The sequence below is a fragment of the Aegilops tauschii genome, chromosome 1 (assembly GCF_002575655.3).
Source record: "Aegilops tauschii subsp. strangulata cultivar AL8/78 chromosome 1, Aet v6.0, whole genome shotgun sequence".
Taxonomy (NCBI): Eukaryota; Viridiplantae; Streptophyta; class Magnoliopsida; order Poales; family Poaceae; genus Aegilops; species Aegilops tauschii.
The window spans coordinates 123,078,899-123,093,725 of NC_053035.3; positions in this window are offsets into that span (position 1 = coordinate 123,078,899).

Sequence of the window (14,827 nt, forward strand, 5' to 3'; positions counted from 1 at the left end):
GACTTCAACAATAAACCCGGCCGCCAAAAGCCGGGCCACCTCTTTGCCAATAGCTTTCCGCCTCTCTTCATTAAACCGCCGAAGGAACTGCCGGACCGGCTTAAATTTCGGATCAACATTGAGAGTGTGCTCAGCGAGTTCTCTAGGTACACCTGGCATGTCAGAAGGTTTCCATGCGAAGATGTCCCTATTCTCACGGATGAACTCGATGAGCGCGCCTTCCTATTTTGGATCCAGATTGGCACTGATGCTAAATTGCTGAGATGAGTCTCCTGGAACGAAATCAACAAGTTTAGTCTCATCAGCTGACTTAAATTTCATTGCCGGCTCATGCTCCGTAGTCGGCTTTTTCAGAGAGGTCATATCAGTTGGGTCAACATTGTCCTTGTAAAACTTCAACTCCTCTGTTGCACAAACAGATTCTGCATAAGCTGCATCGCCTTCCTCACACTCCAGGGCCACTTTCCGGCTGCCGTGAACTGTAATGGTCCCGTTGTGACCCGGCATCTTGAGCTGTAAGTACACATAACACGGCCGAGCCATGAACTTGGCGTAAGCCGGGCGCCCAAATATAGCATGGTACGGGCTTCTTATCTTAACCACCTCAAAGGTCAATTTCTCCACCCTGTAGTTGTTCTCATCTCCAAAGGCCACTTCCAATTCGATCTTGCCGACTGGATAAGCCGACTTACCAGGTACCACACCATGGAAGATAGTGTTTGACTGGCTGAGGTTCTTATCAACCAACCCCATACGGCGAAAAGTCTCATAATAGAGGATGTTGATGCTGCTGCCTCCATCCATGAGCACCTTTGTGAACTTATATCCTCCCACTTGAGGAGCCACCACTAAGGCCAAGTGGCCCGGGTTATCCACCCGGGGAGGGTGATCCTCCCTACTCCACACTATAGGCTGCTCAGACCACCGCAAGTAGCGTGGGACCGCCGGCTCAACAGCATTCACAGCCCTCTTATGAAGCTTCTGATCTCGCTTACACAGACTGGTGGTAAACACATGATACTGTCCACCGCTAAGCTGCTTTGGATTGGTTTGATAACCCCCCTACTGCTGTTGATGACCCTGGCCAGACTGCTAATTAAAGCCCCCTTGACCGTTCTGAGGATTAGAATTTGAGCCGCCGCCCGGGCCATGAAAGCCGCCGGCGCCTGAGCCGCCGCCCGGGCCATTGTAATTCTTAAAGGCCTTCATGATTGCAAAATCCTTCCACAGATGGGTCGTTGGCTTCTCTCTAGAGCCATGCCTTGGACAAGGCTCATTCAACAGCTGCTCCAGCGTCGGACCTGACCCGCCGCCTCGGGGAGGGGGCCTCCCCTTACGTCGCTGGTTGTTCCCTTGTGAGCTGGCGTTGGCCACAAACTCTAGGCTGCCGTCGGCCTTGCGCTTGCCTCCTCCTTGGTTCCCCGGGTTATGCTGAGGACCCTTGCCATTGCCGTTCTTCTTTCCCTTCCCTGTCCTTTCATCATCTGAAGGGGGATCCTTGGTACCATCAGAATCGGCATACTTGACAAGAGCCGCCATTAGTGTACCCATATCGTTGCAGTCGCGCTTAAGCCGCCCGAGTTTCATCTTCAGGGGCACGAAACGACAATTCTGTTCCAACATTAAGACTGCAGAGCCGGCATCCATCTTATCTGACGAATGTATGATCTCCTTGACCCGGCGAACCCAATGCGTCGTGGATTCACCCTCCTGCTGCTTACAGTTAGTCAAATCCACAATTGACATAGACTGCCTGCAGGTATCCTTAAAGTTTTGGATGAATCGGGCTTTCAGCTCAGCCCAAGACCCGATGGAGTTCGGTGGTAGCCCTTTCAACCAAGTGCGGGCAGTCCCATCCAACATAATGGTGAAGTACTTGGCCATTGCCGCCTCACTGACCTCCAGTAGTTCCATGGCCATCTCGTAACTCTCGATCCAGGCTGCGGGTTGTAAGTCAGCCATGTAATTGGGCACCTTCCTAGGGCCTTTGAAGTCCTTGGGTAGACGTTCATTGCGGATAGCTGGCACTAAGCAAGGGACACCCCCAGTCCTGGTAGGGATGCCCACATCGACGGACGTCGTCGGATAAGCCGGGGGAGTCTGGTAGCCGTCAACTGAGGCACCTGCTCCGCCTCTTGCCGTGCTCTGTCTTGGTCTGCTGCGTGAAAGGCTCCATTATGAGCCGGGCCATGGCCAGGGGGCGGGTCATGGCGTCGGACGTTACTTGAGCCGGTCGCTGAGACCATGTGCCGGCTGTAACTCGGGCTCCGGCCTGGACGAGGGGTCGAGTGGATCCTGTCCCGGCTGTAGGAGTACGCCTCTTGCTGTGCCAGTGCTGTCTGAAGGAGTTCTCTGACCCGGCGGGTTTCAATAGCCGTCGGAGAGTCACCGTCGACCGGGAGAGCCGCCAGCCGTGCTGCCGCAGCGACCATGTTCTCCAGCGGGTTATTATAATGACCCGGTGGTATTGGCACGTACTGTGGCGGGGCAGGGGGCATCTGGGGAGGCCCCATTATTTGTGGCTGAATAGGGGTCCCCGACCCGGGCACTATGACCCCTGGCGGGTTACTAGACCCTGCACCTGGCGTATTGAAGAGGTTGCGCGGATCGTAAACCGGAGGGAGTCGAGACTGGGCCTTTTGATGCCTCCTTCTCAGGACCTCATTGGCCGCGTTTTGATCCATCGTGAGCCGGAAGGACTGCGCTTGAATCAACTGGGTTTGGGCATCGAGAGCCGCCCGCTCCGCAGTCATCCTGATCCCTTCCGCTGCCGGATCCTCCTTAGCCTTCACTAGATCCAATTTTAACTGTGCCACCTCCGCATCATGCTGAGCTTGATCCGCCGGGTCAACCCTGGCGATTAACAGGGCCGTCATCTTGTCCGTGAGATCCATTAGCACCTGAGCCGGCGAGGGCACCGGGTTTCCCGCTCCAGCAGCAGGGTTCTGAACAGGTTGTGCACCGGCCATAAAGACCCCGACCTGACTTGGAGGCTCAAACGGGTCCGGAATACTGTCACCATCGGAATAACCCATGAGCCGGCCATCTTGAAGTTGATACAACGAGTTTGACTCATCGGTGGACGACTCGCCGTCAGAGCCGGCGGCCGTCTCATCACCAGATCCAGATTGATCAGAGAGCCCTCCATGAATACATCCCACAAAAGCATGCCTTACGGCAGGCCGGGCCTGGGCAGGTCGTGCACGCTGAGCCGTCTCGATGAGATCGACGCAGAGATCCGGCTCAGGGCCCGGCTCACCAATCTTGCCGATGAAAACATGAATTCCGCCGAAGGGGACCCGGTACCCGTACTCAATTGAGCTGGCGTCGGGGCCCCAACTTGCATCGTCGATGTAGAGCTTGCCGCGACGACTCTTGTTCATCCGGCCCACAGCGTATCCCTTGAGCCCTTCGAAGCTGCCCTTCAAGAACTCAAATCCACCGTGCGCTGGCCCCACGGTGGCCGCCAACTGTCGTGGAATTGTCACGGCAGATGTCCTCGAGCTAGGACTTAGTCGTGGAGCCATCGCAGCTAGGAAGCTTGAAGGGGTTAATGCGGGACAAGGAACACGAGGGTTTATACTGGTTCGGCCCCTTACGGTGAAGGTAAAAGCCTACGTCCAGTTTGAGGTGGTATTGATTAGGGTTACGATCACCAGGGAGCTAAACCACTATGCCTGGCTTTCGATGAGATCGTTCTTGTCCCTAAACCGCTGCCGGGTCGTCCCTTTATATAGGGAGGCCGACGCCCAGCAGCTCTCAGAGTCCCGGCCGGCTCATAAGAGTGTCCGACTCGGACTCTCAACTATCCTTGCCTTACACTACAAGTTCTAGCATAATAATGATTGCAACTACGGGCTTTAAGCCATATCCGGGTCTTAAGCCCATCTTTGGCCCACCGTCTTCAGGCTTGGCGCCGGGCTTCTGGCAATGACCATATGAGTAACCCGGCCCCTCCTGGCGGGTGACTCTAAGGTCTATATCCTCAACAAGTTACTACTCTTAGCAACTGAACCAGTATCAAATACCGAGGGGTTGCTATAAACACTAGTAAAATACACATCAATAACATGTATATCCAATATACCTTTGTTCACTTTGCCATCCTTCTTATCCACCAAATAGTTGGGGTAGTTCCGCTTCCAGTGACCAGTCCCTTTGCAGTAGAAGCACTTAGTCTCAGGCTTAGGACCAGACTTAGGCTTCTTCACTTGAGCAGCAACTTGCTTGCCGTTCTTCTTGAAGTTCCCCTTATTCCCTTTGCCCTTTTCTTGAAACTAGTGGTCTCGTCAACCATCAACACTTGATGTTTTTCTTGATTTCTACCTTCGTCGATTTCAGCATCACGAAGAGCTCGGGAATTACTTTCGTCATCCCTTGCATACTGTAGTTCATCACGAAGTTCTACTAACTTGGTGATGGTGACTACAGAATTCTGTCAATCACTATTTTATCTGGAAGATTAACTCCCACTTGATTCAAGCGATTGTAGTACCCAGACAATCTGAGCACATGCTCACTAGTTGAGCGATTCTCCTCCATCTTTTAGCTATAGAACTTGTTGGAGACTTCATATCTCTCAACTCGGGTATTTGCTTGACATATTAACTTCAACTCCTGGAACATCTCATATGGTCCATGACGTTCAAAATGTCTTTGAAGTCCCGATTCTAAGCCGTTAAGCATGGTGCACTAAACTATCAAGTAGTCATCATATTGAGCTAGCCAAACGTTCATAACATCTGCATCTGCTCTTGCAATAGGTCTGTCACCTAGCGGTGCATTAAGGACATAATTCTTCTGTGCAGCAATGAGGATAATCCTCAGATCACGGATCCAATCCGCATCTTTGCTACTAACATCTTTCAACATAATTTTCTCTAGAAACATATAAAAATAAACACAGGGAAGCAACAACGCGAGCTATTGATCTACAACATAATTTGCAAAATACTATCAGGACTAAGTTCATGATAAATTTAAGTTCAATTAATCATATTACTTAAGAACTCCCACTTAGATAGACATCCCTCTAATCCTCTAAGTGATCACGTGATCCATATCAACTAAACCATGTCCGATCATCACGTGAGATGGAGTAGTTTCAATGGTGAACATCACTATGTTGATCATATCTACTATATGATTCACGCTCGACCTTTCGGTCTCCGTGTTCCGAGGCCATATCTGCATATGCTAGGCTCGTCAAGTTTAACCTGAGTATTCCGCGTGTGCAACTGTTTTGCACCCGTTGTATTTGAACGTAGAGCTTATCACACCCGATCATCACGTGGTGTCTCAGCACGAAGAACTTTCGCAACGGTGCATACTCAGGGAGAACACTTTTATCTTGAAATTTTAGTGAGAGATCATCTTATAATGCTACCGTCAATCAAAGCAAGATAAGATGCATAAAGGATTAACATCACATGCAATCAATATAAGTGATATGATATGGCCATCATCATCTTGTGCTTGTGATCTCCATCTTCGAAGCACCGTGCTCGTGATCTCCATCTCTGAAGCACCGTCATGATCACCATCGTCACCGGCGCGACACCTTGATCTCCATCATAGTATCGTTGTCGTCTCGCCAACTTGTTGCTTTTACGACTATCGCTACCGCTTAGTGATAAAGTAAAACAATTACAAGGCGATTGCATTTCATACAATAAAGCGACAACCATATGGCCCCTGCCAGTTGCCGATAACTCGGTTACAAAACATGATCATCTCATACAACAAATTATATCACATCATGTCTTGACCATATCACATCACAACATGCCCTGCAAAAACAAGTTAGACGTCCTCTACTTTGTTGTTGCATGTTTTACGTGGCTGCTACAGGCTTAGCAAGAACCGTTCTTATCTACGCATCAAAACCACAACGATAGTTTGTCAAGTTGGTGCTGTTTTAACCTTCGCAAGGACCGGGCGTAGCCACACTCGGTTCAACTAAAGTGAGAGAGACAGACACCCGCCGGTCACCTTTAAGCAACGAGTGCTCGCAACGGTGAAACCAGTCTCGCGTAAGCGTACGCGTAATGTCGGTCCGGGCCGCTTCATCTCACAATACCGCTGAACCAAAGTATGACATGCTAGTAAGCAGTATGACTTATATCGCCCACAACTCACTTGTGTTCTACTCGTGCATAGCATCAACGCATAAAACCAGGCTCGGATGCCACTGTTGGGGAACGTAGTAATTTCAAAAAAATTCCTACGCACACGCAAGATCATGGTGATGCATAGCAACGAGAGGGGAGAGTGTTGTCCACGCACCCTCGTAGACCGACGGCAGAAGCGTTATCACAACGCGGGTGATGTAGTCGTACGTCTTCACGATCCGACCGATCAAGTACCGAACGCACGGCACCTCCGAGTTCTACACACGTTCAGCTCGATGACGTCCCTCGAACTCCGATCTAGACGAGTGTTGAGGGAGAGTTTCGTCAGCACGACGGCGTGGTGACGATGATGATGTTCCACCGACGCAGGGCTTCGCCTAAGCTCCGCAACGGTATTATCGAGGTGTAATATGGTGGAGGGGGGCACCGCACACGGCTAAAATATCGTATATCAAGTGTGTTTAGAGGTGCCCCCTGCCCTCGTATATAAAGGAGCAAGGGGGAGGCCGGCTTCCCTAGGCGCGCCAAGGAGAGGGGGGGAGTCCTCCTCCTAGTAGGAGTAGGACTCCCCTTTCCTAGTCCAACTAGGAAAAGAGGGGGGGGAGGAAAGAGAGGGAGAGGGAGAGGGAAAGGGGGCTGCGCCCCCCTCTCCTAGTCCAACTAGGATTCCTCCTGGGAGGGGGCGCACCACCTCCTGGCTGCTGCCCTCTCGCTCCCCTCAAGGCCCACTAAGGCCCAATACTTCCCCGGGGGGTTCCGGTAACCCTCCGGCACTCCGGTTTAATCCGAAACTTCTCCGGAACACTTCCGGTATCCGAATATAGTCGTCCAATATATCAATCTTTATGTCTCGACCATTTCGAGACCCCTCGTCATGTCCGTGATAACATCCGGGACTCCGAACAACCTTCGGTACATTAAAACATATAAACTCATAATATAACTGTCATCGTAACGTTAAGCGTGCGGACCCTACGGGTTCGAGAACTATGTAGACATGACCGAGACACCTCTCCGGTCAATAACCAATAGCGGAACCTGGATGCTCATATTGGTTCCCACATATTCTACGAAGATCTTTATCGGTCAAACCGCATAACAACATACGTTGTTCCCTTTGTCATCGGTATGTTACTTGCCCGAGATTCGATCGTCGGTATCTCGATACCTAGTTCAATCTCGTTACCGGCAAGTCTCTTTACTCGTTCCGTAATACATCATCCCGCAACTAACTCATTAGTCACAATGCTTGCAAGGCTTATAGTGATGTGCATTACCGAGTGGGCCCAGAGATACCTCTTTGACAATCGGAGTGACAAATCCTAATCTCGAAATACGCCAACCCAACAAGTACCTTTGGAGACACCTGTAGAGCACCTTTATAATCAGCCATTTACGTTGTGACGTTTGGTAGCACACAAAGTGTTCCTCCGGTAAACGGGAGTTGCATAATCTCATAGTCATAGGAACATGTATAAGTCATGAAGAAAGCAATAGCAACATACTAAACGATCGGGTGCTAAGCTAACGGAATGGGTCAAGTCAATCACGTCATTCTCCTAATGAGGTGATCCCGTTAATCAAATGACAACTCATGTCTATGGCTAGGAAACATAACCATCTTTGATTAACGAGCTAGTCAAGTAGAGGCATACTAGTGACACTCTGTTTGTCTATGTATTCACACATGTATTATGTTTCCGGTTAATACAATTCTAGCATGAATAATAAACATTTATCATGATATAAGGAAATATATAATACTTTATTATTGCCTCTAGGGCATATTTCCTTCAATATTTCCCTTTTCGACCAAGAGACCGGTTGGATGACCAGTCTGTACTACTTTCACCCCCTTTCCTTCCTGTTTGTACCAAGTCCGATGTACTACATACTAAATTCCCCCACCCCCACTTTATTTCTTGTTCGAACCAAGTACAAGATTCGACTTCATGAAGTAGCTTTACCTCTAACAATAGAAGAAAAAGTTAGGTGACGTTGGACCATCCGATCAAGAGGGGCTGAGAGGTAGAAAATGATGCACATGCAGCGATGTAGCGAGCTGGGGAAGTAGAGCTAAGGCAGTTTCGAAGGAAGATATACCTGAAGGTCGTCAGGATGTGGATAGGTCGGCGTCGGGAGGCCGGATCCGCCCACACTAGGGCAATGACGAAGGGATCAGAGGACCTCCCGCGCCGGCGCTCGGCTAGAGATAACGGTGTGTCTAACAATTTGAGCAACTCAAGTTAGGCAAGTGTGGGAAAAATAATGTGGTAACATAAGACAAACATAGTCACAATCCAAACAGCCCCGTAATTTTTCGTGACATGCATGAAAATTTGGTTAGTTAAATTTATAGTCAAAATTTGGCAAGGTGCAATAAATCAACACATGCAAGTATCAAAAGGGAAGTCACGGCATGCATGCGTTGTACTCCCTCCGTTTCCAAATATAAGTCTTTTTAGATTTTGCAACAAGTGAGTACATGCGAAGCAAAATATGTCTACATACATCCGTATGTAGTACTCCCTCCTTTCCGGTTTTTAGGGCTCAATTCAAAAATCTCACCAACCAAGGTAGATGGTGAGTGGTGGAATACTTTTTGTAGTTTGCAAAAGCACCCAATTAATGCTCTTGTTTTCCTCAACAAATTATGTTTACCAATGCATTAATTGCAATGCATGCATGCATAAAGTACATGCATTGGTCAATTTTCTCTTAATACTTGCATGTAATGATTTAATGCACCTTAGAATCTGAACTTATGATGGGGAACAACCAAATTGAGCCTTATAAAATGGAAAAACTAAAATTTTGAGATAAGCCCTATAAACCGGAAAGGAGGGAGTAGTCCATTTGAAATGTGTAAAAAGACTTATATCGAGTGCAGTGCTTTGATGTGTCGCGTCAAGTCATACAAGACCGAGAAGTTTGATTACTACAACGCCCTCTCCCTCGCGGACTAAGCTTCGGTGCCTTAACTGCACCTGCCTTTGGCTGCATGACAGGTGGGCCAACCACCTGTTGGGCCCACCTATCATAGACGCAAAGGCAGGAGCAGTAAGTCAATGAAGCTGCGTCCCTCCCTCGCGCATGAGCGTGGTGGCTGGCAGGACTAGCAGGAGCTTTCTCTACACGCTTCTTGACGGCGGCGAACTTGCGGATGGAGTTGACCATCATGTCGTCCATGCGAGAGGCGAAGCCGGCGTTGGTGAGGGCTACGACGCTGGCAGTCGCCAGCACCGTCTGGAAACACTGTGCGGTGCGGGGGCGCGAGCCGGCGCCTTGGATGATTTGGCACAGCCGACTGCCACTCGCGACCATCGCCTCCATAGGTGCTTCTGGCTCCTGGTCACTTGGTCTTGGATTGGAGTGAGCAGTGTTGCGCAGAGACTAAGGAGTAGATGGTTGGAGTGGTGGGGCGCCTTTATATGAGAATCCAAACTCTATTGCATTCACATCGTGCTGGCTCTATTCTGCTTCTCCAATTAATTCCCTCTGCATGTAGAGTAATTTGAGGATGCATCATTGACCGTTCAACGTCTCGGGAACCGCTACCCTCTCCCTCCTTGGCATTCAAGCACCTATGGAGGCGACTGCCGCTCGCTTCTATCGCGTGTCAGGAGACGTTCCCGTCGATGATGAGGTGCCTATGGTGACTTTGTAAATTTCAAGATGATAGTACTAGTATACTCAATATTATGCACCGCGACCAAGGCCGAGAGGAAAACGAGAGAACTACGTATTTATTTACGGTGTAGATTCACTCATTTTGCTCCATATGTACTCCGTCTCGGTGTAGTCTAGACACTTGTTGAAATCTCTAGAAAGGCAAATACTCCTTTCTGGTTTACAGGGCTATACTAGCAAGTAGTACTACAATAGTGGGCTCACATAGCAATTTTGTCTCATGCAAGAGCCTGGCTATATGCGCTCCAAGGTTCGCAACTGCCACGTTCGGGTTGCACTTGGCTCTTCACCTCTTCGAGAAGACGAACAATGATGTTACTACTATTGCTTCTACAGTATCGAATCCACTGCTGCATGTTTGAATCCACTGCTGCATGTCCGTCCACCGCGAGCGGGAGGGATAAGCAAAAGCCTGTCCTCGTCTGCGAGCCACCGCGCGCATGGGCGAGGGAGAAGGCGTGTAGTAGTAAAATCAAGCTTCTCCTCGTTGTACGAGTTGACGCGACACATCATAGCACTGGCCCCACATGGTTGCCTCTAAACTTGGCTGAAAGACCCGGAGTGTACAATACTTCATTTGCTGCAACCTCTAACATTTACCCCACCAAAAATTAAAATATATATTCCTGCCTTGACCAGATGAGCGTGCAAACTAGAATCACCAGGATGACAGGTAGGGCCAGAAGATTATTTTAACCAAAAAATATAGCATGGAGCCGACCCCAACGATTTTAAGCTTACAGGCACGATACACGCTATCCTAGACTACTCTACACATGAAACTGCCACACGAGCGTTCGGGCTGCGCTTAGCTCTTCGCCTCTTCGGGAAGTCGAACAATGGCCCTGTTTGGATACTCTAACTCAGTTAGAGGTTAGAGTTAGATTCTAACCCTGAACTAACCCTAAACTAACTCTAACCAAAAAGGTGTTTGGATAGCAGGGTTAGATGGAGCGCGGATACGGTGAGACGCCTTCACGGGCGGTGCGAGAGGGAGGGAGGGAGAGGACAAGAAGCTTCGAGGAAGTTAGGAGGGATCTGCCTCGAGGAAGTGCCATCTGACACCGATTGAACTGCTGCATGTCCATCTCGTACGGGAGGGAGAGCGTGTAGCGAACGAAAGCTTCTCCTAGTCCTGCCAGCCACCACGCTCATGGGCGAGGGAGGGACGGAGCTTCATTGACTTACTGCTCCTGCCTTTGCGTCCATGACAGGTGGGCCCAACAGGTCGGTGGCCCACCTGTCATGCAGCCAAAGGCAGGTGCGGTGAAGGCGAGAGGGCGTTGTAGTAATCAAACTTCTCGGTCTTGTACGAGTTGACGCGACACATCAAAGCACTGCACTCGATATATTTCAATAATTTGCGTTTACCGATGCATTAATTACAACGCATGCATGCATGCCGTGACTCTCCTTTTGATACTTGCATGTGTTGATTTAATGCACCTTGAAGTAGTATGAATATGTGACGGTAAAGCTTTGTAATGCCCCGGCCCTAATAAAGCGAGAGATGGTTGTGCACAAGGAGGGCGAGATCATGCAGACGGAACAGGACCCGGCGATGGAGCTCTCTATGGTCTCGATGGACCTCACCTTGCTCCACTGCCCCTTGTGCCTCCGCCCCTTGAAGCCTCCAGTGTATGAGGTTTGAATACACCTCGTCCGTTTGGCTGATCGAGCAAGGTGCAGGTTTCTTGATTGATGTGTTGTTCGATTGATTTGTGCAGTGCAAGGGAGGGCACCTGGCTTGCGCGGACTGGCACGTCGAGCGCCCCGGGAACCAGCGGCAGTGCTAGAAGTGCGAGCGCGGCGGTGGTTTCGACATGCAGAACACGGCAGTGGACGCCGTCCTCTCCTCGGTGAGGGTGGAGTGCCCGCACGAAGGCTGTGGGCTCTATGTCACTTACCACAAGCTCGCTGATCACCAGAGCGTGTGTCCGCTCGCGCACTGCAAATGCCCCGTGCCCGTCTGCGGCTACGAAGGCCCGCCGCCGGTGCTCTGCCACCACATCAGCACCGTGCATCCCATGCACGTGAACAGGATCCAGTACGGCAAGGCACTCTAGCTGCAAGTGCCACTATCAGAGCCACGACTCTTGCTGTTCGCGGAGGAGGACGGCCGCGCGTTTTTCTTGGTTGGCGGCGTGCTCGACATCGGCGCGCCTATCGTCGTGTCGGTCGTCTGCATCAGAGCGGGGGCGTCCCCACTGCCGCACTACATGGCCAAAATGTGGGCGAACGGCCCGCCGGGGGAGCCCAAAGGCAGGACCGATGCCGTCAAGGTGGAAATGGAGGTGACAAGCAGCAGGGATCCCGGCGACGTCGTCGTGCAGGAGCTGACCTTCTTCACAGTTCCGCCCAAGCTGCTGGCCGGGGCTAAGCTGGTGTCCCTCCACATTCAGATTGACAAGCTCACGTCCTAAATGATTCTAAAGTGCCTTCTGTTTATCTTAGTAATATGCTAATATAGGGGTTAGCTCGGTCTACTTTAGCTTAAGAGATGGTGGGTTTTGGTGGCAATGCAGCAATTACCTCGACATCAGATCAACAGTGAAAGTAATTTCGAACAGTCGAATGGATATTTTGTGTCTATTGGATATAAAGATCCTTTGGGTAAGAAGTAACAGCTTATATGCTTTTTTCGAAACAGAACAACGATACTAGTATAATTTTTGTTGAAATGCACTAATATTTTCGAAACGGGCGTCGGGCTGTAGCTAGAAGGGCGGTTGGGACGCGGCATCGGCCCATACCGCGGTGACCCCCGATTGGGACGCACCGACTGTGGATTTTCTCCCTCGCCGATGTCGACCGCGTCTACGCAGAACATTGTTCCCTTCCCCCAGCTGCGAGATCAGGCCGAATATGTGACCAGCGGTGTGGCCACCGTCGTTCTATGCTTGTGAAGAGAGCAACCCAAGCAAGCAGGCTTGTAGCTTAGGCTCCTGCTAGTGTATATATAGTGGTTTTCTTTTTCTCTCCATATCAACCATTTTATATTGCGTACGTGTCAATGAAGAGTGAAATGATGGTTGCTTCTTCCGACTAACTTACTGTGTGATTTGACTGCTCCTTTAGTGGCCCCTACACGTACTCCCCCTACGTGTATGCAACAGGCACACGTACACATGGACGCAAAAACGCGCACGACGCCCTAATGCATGCATGTCCGAGCACACGACGGAACACACACGGTCACGCTCAAGTGCTCAACCTACACATGCATGCACACACATACTCAGCCAGGGTGAGCTAGTGACCGTATAAACACCGGAAAATGTATATATTGAGCGCAATGAGCGTATTATGAAGTCCACTGACCGTATTTTTACAAATATACAATGACAGATAGTGTATTTATCTTGTTTGAAATTAAGCCATATTAACCGGAGAGGAGGCAGTATGGACTAGCATTACTTTGCTGTGTCCCGTCAACTTACCGAACGAGGAGAAGCCTGCAGGACGGGAGAAGCTTGCGCGCGGTGGCTCGCAGGACAAGGAGAAACTTTTGACTAATGCAAGCTGTCCTTCGCTCACGCGGTGGACGTGCAACAGTTAATTCGGTGTCAGATTGCCAGAAGCATACACTATACTAGTAGTATTATTGTTGCACTTCCCGAAGAGGCGAACAGCCAAGCGCAAAGTTTAATATAGTACTAGTACTACTACTATAGTCTATAGAGGTACTATACTAGTACTAGGAACCGGATGGAGGAGCGTCTGCACTCTTATTATATTTTTAAAATGTGATAAAGCAATCTTCAACACATTTGGTTCTCTTCGAGGGTTCTCGCATGTGATAATGGAAGTTGATTGCATGGAACACTCGCCACAATTCTCGCTTAATTCTGGCTCATATCATGTTACAAATAGGAGCGCTCGGTAATATTTCCTCTTTTTTTGTTATTCAGCATGTAAACAGGTCAGCAAACCTTGCGGCGCATCTTTGTGCGAACCGTGCTTGCTGCACTTTGAATGTGGCCGAGAGCTGGCTTGATGAAACACCTCGCTTCCTACTTCTTTTTTTGTAGGGTACCTCACTTCCTAGTGACCAGTGTCTTGGCTGATCGTTCTAAGAATGCTTATATATGAATAAAGCTCTCTCATTTACCCGCAAAAAAGATTAAGTCATATTAACCGGAAAGGAGGGAGTATGGACTAGCACTACTTGTTGGTGTGTCCGTTCAACTCGCAGAACGAGGAGAAGCTTGCAGGACAAGGTGAAGCTCGCTTACGCCTTTTGACTAATGCAACGTACCCTCGCCCAGGCGGTGGACATGCATCAGTTCATTCGGTGTCAGATTGCCAGAGGCATACACTGTAGTACCGAACATGCGGAGTACCATCATTGTTCGACTTCACGAAGAGGCAAAGAGCCAAGCACAAGGTCTAGTAGTGAGAGTAGTACTACTACTAGAACCGCATGGTGGAGCCTCTGTACTCTTTTTTTTAATCTCTGATAAAGTACACATTTATTCCGGAGAATGGCGGAAAATGGCAGCCCAACATGTAATGATGATATCGATCAACCATGCTCGAATATATCTTGGCCTCCGTGCGAGCCCGTCTGTGTGTTCTCGCTCCTCGTCTCTCTCAAGGAACGACGGGTTGGCCATTTTGCCGTCAATTGAGATCGGTTTGCTCACACTCCGGTCCCACATGTCAGTGATATGCCAAGAGGAGGTGCGTTGACCGACTGGCCATACGCTTACTTGATTTTGCACCTTCATACTACTCCTCCCTCCGTCACAGTTTACAGGGCGCACTTCATTATGATGCATTTCTCTCAATGCATTTCCACCACCAGAGAGACTTTAGACACATTTGGTTTAATGCTCAATTAATTAGGGCGTGGTAACCGCAATTTTCTCTCGATGTAGTACTACGGAGTGGAGTAAGTGCATGCATGTGTGTACACGGGGTGGAAGCACTGCATGCATGTGTGTACGCATTATTTCCTCCAGTAATAGACGCCGTGCTATAACTACCAATGCTATTTTTAGGCC